The sequence below is a fragment of the Gossypium raimondii genome, chromosome 4 (assembly GCF_025698545.1).
Source record: "Gossypium raimondii isolate GPD5lz chromosome 4, ASM2569854v1, whole genome shotgun sequence".
NCBI classification, from domain to species: domain Eukaryota; kingdom Viridiplantae; phylum Streptophyta; class Magnoliopsida; order Malvales; family Malvaceae; genus Gossypium; species Gossypium raimondii.
In genome coordinates, this window is record NC_068568.1 from 30,479,846 (window position 1) to 30,486,800 (window position 6,955).

The window sequence follows — 6,955 nt, forward strand, 5'->3', positions numbered from 1 at the left end:
AGCTTTGTGTTCTAACTCCAAGGGTAGATGGCAGGCTTTCCCAAAGACCAACCTATAGGGTGACATCCCTATAGGTGTCTTGTATGCTGTCCTGTAAGCCCATAAATCATCATCCAGTCTTTTGGACCAATCTCATCGGTTCGGTCAAACTACCTTTTCAAGTATGCCTTTGATCTCTTTGTTTGCCAGTTCAGCTTGCCCATTCGTCTGCGGATGGTAAGCTGTAGTGACCTTGTGTTTCACTCCATGTTTATCTAATAACCATTTCAACCACTTGTTCACAAAATGGGACTCTGCAAAAACTTTATTACAACCTTAGTATCGTTTGTCGGATATGCCTCTGCCTCAACCCACTTAGACACATAGTCTACTGCTACTAATATGTACTTGTGACCAAATGACGGAGGGAAAGGACTAAGAAAGTCAATACCCCAAACATCAAATAATTCTACCTCAATGATGTTTGTCGAGGCATCTCATTTCTGTTGGTGACATTTCCAACCCTTTGACATCAATCACAACTCTTTACGTAAGCATATGTATCTTTGAATAATGTTGGCCAAAAAAATCCTACTTGCAATACCTTGGTTGCAGTACGTGTACCTCCGAAGTGTCCCCCACTCGGAGCTGAGTGACAATGGTATAAAATCTAATGTACTTCATCTTCTGCCACGCATCTCCTAATCATTTGATCTGCACACTTTTTAAACAAATACGGTTCTTCCCAGAAATAGTACTTCACATCGTGAAGAAAATTTTTCTTTTGATGATACGTCTTATCAATCGGCACCAAACCACAAGCTAAAAAGTTAGCAATATCAGCAAAACAAGGGGTATTATGGACATTCAGTATGTGTTCATTTAGAAAGTCTCTCAAATTGGTATAAGAGGAGAGTTCCCTTCTTGCAGCTCCAATCTGGACAAGTGGTCTGCTACTTGGTTTTTCACTCCTTTTCGATATTGAATTTCTAGATCGAACTCTTGAAGTAGAAGTACCCATCAAATCAGTCTCAGCTTAGCGTCTTTCTTGGCAAGTAAATACTTAATTGTCGAGTGGTTCGTATAAGCAGTCACTTTGGTACTTACAAGATAAGATCGAAACTTGTCAAAAGTAAACACAATAGTAAATAACTCTTTTTCTATTACTGTGTAATTCAGTTGAGCTCTTGTCAGAGTCCGACTCACATAGTAGATGGGATGAAAAACTTTGTTCCTTCACTGACCCATGACAGCTCCGATCGTGAAGTCAATTGCGTCATATATCAATTCAAATGGCAAATCCCAGTCTGGTGTGACTATTATGGGTGTCGAGACTAACTGACTCTTCAAATCATTGAAAGCTCTTAATCACTCCTCATCAAATTTAAACGTCGTGTCCTTCTCTAATAATATGCATAAGGGTTTAGCAACTTTGGGGAAGTCTTTGATGAATCTTCGATAGAAACCGACATGGCCTAAAAAGCTCCTAACACCCTTTACAGATATTAGAGGTGGGAGTTTCTCAATAATATCTACCTTTGCTTTATCTACCTCGATTCCATGTCTTATTATCCGATGCCCTAGAACAATACCTTCTCGTACCATGAAATGTCACTTTTCCTAGTTAAGTACAAGGTTTGTTTCTTCGCATCGCCTTAGTACCTTGGCTAGATTGGCTAGGCAATCATCATATGTATCTCTGAATACTGAAAATCATCCATAAAAACTTCCAAATATTTCTCAACCATGTTAGTTAAAATAGAGATTATACATCTTTGAAATGTAGCAGGTGCATTACATAAACAAAATGGCATGCGCCTAAATGCAAATATACCGTATGGGTAGGTGAATATTGCCTTGTGTTGATCTTTTGGTGCTACTGTAATCTAATTATACCCCGAGTATCCATCGAGAAAACAGTAATAGTCTCGCCCTACGAGTCTATCCAGCATCTGGTCCAAAAACGGGAAAGGAAAGTGATCTTTCCTAGTTTCCTTGTTCAGCTTCTAGTAATCGATGCAAATTCTCCATCCCGTAACCGTTCTAGTCGGTATCAACTCATTATTCTCATTTTTAATGACTGTGATACCTCCTTTCTTTGGCACGTACTGGATCGGACTTACCCCTGAACTATCTGAGATGGGGTAAATTATACCCGCATCTAACCACTTGGTGATTTCTTTCTTGACTACGTCCTTTATAATGGGGTTCAGTCTTTGTTGCTCATCAATCGTCTCTTTTTCACCATCTTCTAAGATAATCTTGTGCATGCATACAGATGGACTAATTCTGCGAATATCGGCTATGGTCCATCTGATAGCCTTCTTGAATTGTTTCAATACCAGGATGAGTTTCTCTTCTTTCTCAGTAGTTAATTATGCTAAAGCAATCATAGGCAGAGTAGAAGAGTTATCTAAATAAACATATTTCAAATGTGAGGGAAGTACCTTCAGTTCTAATTTAGGTGGCTCCTCTATTGGCACTTTTGGTTGGGCATAATCCCTTTTCTCTAACTCCAAAGATTCAAAGCGGGATTGCAGATTAAATCCCCTTTGATTAGCTTCTAAATAAGCTAAGTATTCATCCTCCTCTTCATCATTTGGAGGATCTAACTTCACCTATCCCTAACGTCCTAAATATTGACATGGGCATCAAGTTGATACTCGCACCCAAGTCACATAGTGCTTTACCACAATATGTTGCTCCAATATTGCAAGGTATGGTAAAACATCCAGGATCCTTCAATTTTGGGGGTAGTTTGTCTTGAAGATATGCACTGCATTCCTTCGTTAGGGCTACCGTCTCAAATTCTCCAAGCCTTCACTTTTTAGGCAGGATATCCTTCATGAATTTGACGTAGTTCGGCATTTGTTCAAGTGCTTCAACCAACGAGATGTTGATATGAAGTTGCTTGAGTACGTCTAGGAACTTCTTGAATTGAATTTCCTGCTTCTGCTTCTAAAGTCTTTGAGGGTAGGGTGGTGGAGGTTTCTTTACTGGAACTTTTTGATTCGTTTTTTGTGGCAATTATGCATCTAACGGAGTTTTTAGTTTATCAGAATTAGCTGGTTCAAAAGTTACCTTGTCAGATTTTGCAGATTCAATTTTCGGTGAAACTGGAATTTCAACACTCGGTTGAACTTCCTCTGAGTCTTAAGCGTCAGCTGGCTCCTTCTCAACTTCGATGGAATTGGGCTCTAAAGTCTTTTCGCTCCTAATGTTAATGCTTTACAATGCTCCTTTCCTGGATTCCTCAGATTCTCTGTATCACTAGGTGAAGCACCTTGTGGTCAATTTCTGAGTTCAGTTGCAAGCTGGCCCACTTCATTCTCCAAATTCCTTAAAGAGGCATAATTTTTTGCCATGTATGCCTTCAATAGATTCTCTAGGCTATTTGATGGTTCAGGTTGGGTTGGTTTCTAAGCTGGTTGGAAAAAATAGGTGGCTGGGTCGATCTAGGTTGGACATAATTGTTATTGGTTCCTGCCCCTTGGTTACTCTAGGAAAAATTCGGGTGGTTTCGCCATGATGGGTTATAGAAATTGGATTGCATCCCTTCTCTTCCTCGATTTTGGTTCTGGTTACCCATGTAATACACAGATTTTGGGTTTAATGGACATTTTTCGAACAAATGTCCTTCCCCACAATAAACACAAGCTACATTTTCAAATTGATTCAGTGGCTGTGCTGCAAAACTATTACACCCATTAGTAGTAAGATTTTTTAACATTGAGGATATTGATGATACTTGAGATGTGAGTGAAGTAAGAGTGTCTACTTCATGTACTCCAGCGACTCGTCTTCCTGGCGCTACTCAATTGGTTGGCCATTGATAATTGTTGTTGGCAATCCACTCAATGATTTCATAAGCCTTATTATAAGACATAGAAAGGAGAGCACCATTAGCAGAAGCGTCCACTACCATCCTCGTGTGAGCATTGAGACCATTATAAAATGTCTCAAGCTGTATGCAATGTGGGATTTCGTGATGAGGGAACTTCCATAATAATTCTTTGTACCTTTCCCATGCCTCATACAATGACTCATCATCCATTTGTTGGAAAGCAGTGATCTCGTTTCTTAACTTAGCATTCTTACTAGGCGGGAAATACTTCATAAGGAATTTTTCTACTAACTTTTGCCATGTTGAAATTGAGTTTGGTGGTAATGAGTTCAACCAAGCTCGAGCTCTGTCCCTTAGTGAATATGGGAACAACTTCAACCGTAATGCATCTTCGGGTACTCCAGCTAACTTTAAAGAATTGCTCACCTCCATAAACAGTCTTAAGTGTAGGTGAGGATCTTCGGTAGGCATTCCACTGAATTGGCCCACTGTCTGAAGCATTTGGAACATGACTGGCTTTAACTTGAACTGTTGTGCCTCAATTTCAGGTCTCCTAATACACGGATTAAGATCATGAAGTACTGGCACGGCATACTATCTCAAAGCTCTACCTCTATCATCAGCAATAAAGATAGGATTTTGAGCAAGGTTTGCTCTGTTTCCTTGAATCAAATTTTTGAAGTTCATCTCTTCATTCCTTCTTTGACTTGCTTGTCTTCTTCGCTGTCGAAAAGTTCGTTCAATCTCAGGGTCTGCAGGGAGTAAATCGATGATTCGGTTAATACCCATAAACACTTGAAATAATCACAGAAAAATTAACTAAGATAAAATTTGAACAGAAAAATAAACCAAAATGCAAAACTAACAACTTCACAAATAATGACTTTTTTAAAACACAGTCCCCGACAACAGCGCCAAAAACTTGGAACGATGGAAATGTGCAAGTGTACACAATCGCAACAAGTAATAAAGTGACAAGTAAATGTCGAGTTATCGTACCCACAAGGACTGTGAAAAGAATTTTTTATGAATGCTATTTAAAACACTTTGGTGAAGAAAAATACTTTGTTTGAAGAGGGTGATTAAAAACTAAGATTTTAAACTAAGTAAACTAAATAAATAAATCTCAAATGCACGATTTTAGAATACGATTTTAATCAAGATGACATAATTGTGCTAGATTAATTACATTTCTTAACTTAGAATTATTAAACTCATGGTTATATTCTTACGAATAAGTTCATGACAACTCGGTAATTTGCTAACTTATGAACATACTCACCTACCAAAATCCATTTATCTCTTGACTATATCCCTATGTCAATTCAACCGATTAAACAAATCTTAATAGACAAATACGTTATTACACATGCATACTTATTAAATCGAAATAATCTCTTGTACATATCCTTATGTCAATTCAAACAATTAACTCGATTTAATAAGCACATAAAAGACTATGTGAGGTAACAAAGTATCCTTACCTTGAAACAGTTTAATCACAATAATCTCGCAAGTTATGCAAGGCAAATGTATAGTCAGATACTATTACTAATCTAACCCTCAGCTACCTTAGATGCTTAAACATGCACTGATTAAGTATTGTGTCCATTAATTACCATTTCAATCCGTTTAAATAATTAATTCATTAGTTACCAAACAATTCTAATGCAAAAATAACTTAGTCATGATTTTACTTAATCAAGCATCCTACCGAGGCCTATAACAACATAAACACAATTTCAATAATTTTAACAAATGAAATGCAATCAACCTAGCACGAATTAAATTCAAGCTAAATTGATTAAATTAACCATTCCAACAACATAAATATTCATAGATATGTTTAGCATAAAAACAACAGAAATTAAAGATATAGGAACAAGAATCAAATCCGGTGTTCTCTGTTCTTCCTTCTTCGTTGTCCTTGTCAACCAAGGCTGATATGAGCACTTAATTCCTGCTCCAAATAGCTAATGAATGCCCCTTTCTTAAGAGGAGAAATCGGCAAGAGAGCAAGGGAATTTTGGAATGGAAAAGAATAGAGAATGTGGAGAGAAGAGAGGAAATTTGTGAATGCTTGATGTGTGTTTCTCAAATGACCAGCCTGAGGGAATTTTTATAGCTGAGGAGGGCTGCTAAAAATAGCTAAAATTATCAGCCAAAGAGCCCTCCCTTGGTCGGCCACACATGTGGCAAGGTTGACAGTTTCAACTTTGCTAATTTAGGCTTGGGGCAAATCTATAAAACCACCAATTGTGGAGGGATTTCAATGCAACTTGAACAAGTCTTCAAGGGCCTCTTTGCAAGCTTAAATAATCAGCTAATAAGCTAATTTGGGTCAGCTCTTGGGATGGTTTTTGGGCTGTCCATTTCTTGGTGGTTCATTCACTTGGTTCATTAATGGACCACTTTTTCATAATTAATTAATAATAATTTATTAACCCAAATTAAATTGGATATAAATTAAAATTAATTATATTATGAATTAATACATGTAATTTTGGACCGTCTTAGGCTGAAATTTAGTTTGCCTCGATACTTCAAATTGCTTCTCGATTTTGCGCTTCTAGCAGTGTCTACTGAGCCATTTTTCTTCCTTTGTGCAAATCTGTCGAAAATAACTAAAATTCATCAAAATTAATTATAAAATTAACTAAAATTCAACATGTTCATATTTTAAGTGCACTTTAATTATTTTGTAAAATTAATTATTTTTTAGCAAGAATTTTATCGAAACTGTATGATTTTAAGTTAAAAAGGGTATGTAAAAATGTGAAAATTTTCGTGTTTCCAGTTACCTCCTCCCTCAATATTACATAGTTCAACGTTAGGTTCTTGAGCACTAATTGGATTAACACTCAGTGTTACTGATTCGGTTCCATCTAATTCATTAGAGGCATCATCTCCGATATACATCTCTTTATCAATATAATTATTATAGTTATCCGACATTTTCAATTATAAAACAAAAACAAATATATCAGTATCCAAATCCCGACTCATTTTGACTCAACTATGGCAAGTACCTCTAAACTCAATTCTGAGCTCGATTTAGTCCGAGAATCAGCTAAACTTGCAAGCTCTGATACCACTAAATGTAATACTCCTAACTCGTTTCCGTTACCAGTT

General features: G+C 37.0%; 1 non-coding gene across 1 annotated transcript; it reads left to right on the forward strand.

Annotated features, from left to right (window-relative positions):
- Positions 1–3,959: 3,959 nt before the first annotated feature.
- LOC128040683 (small nucleolar RNA R71) lies at positions 3,960–4,066 on the forward strand. Its single transcript, XR_008195489.1, has one exon. It is a non-coding gene; the product is annotated as a small nucleolar RNA R71 (small nucleolar RNA).
- The last annotated feature ends 2,889 nt before the right edge of the window (positions 4,067–6,955 follow it).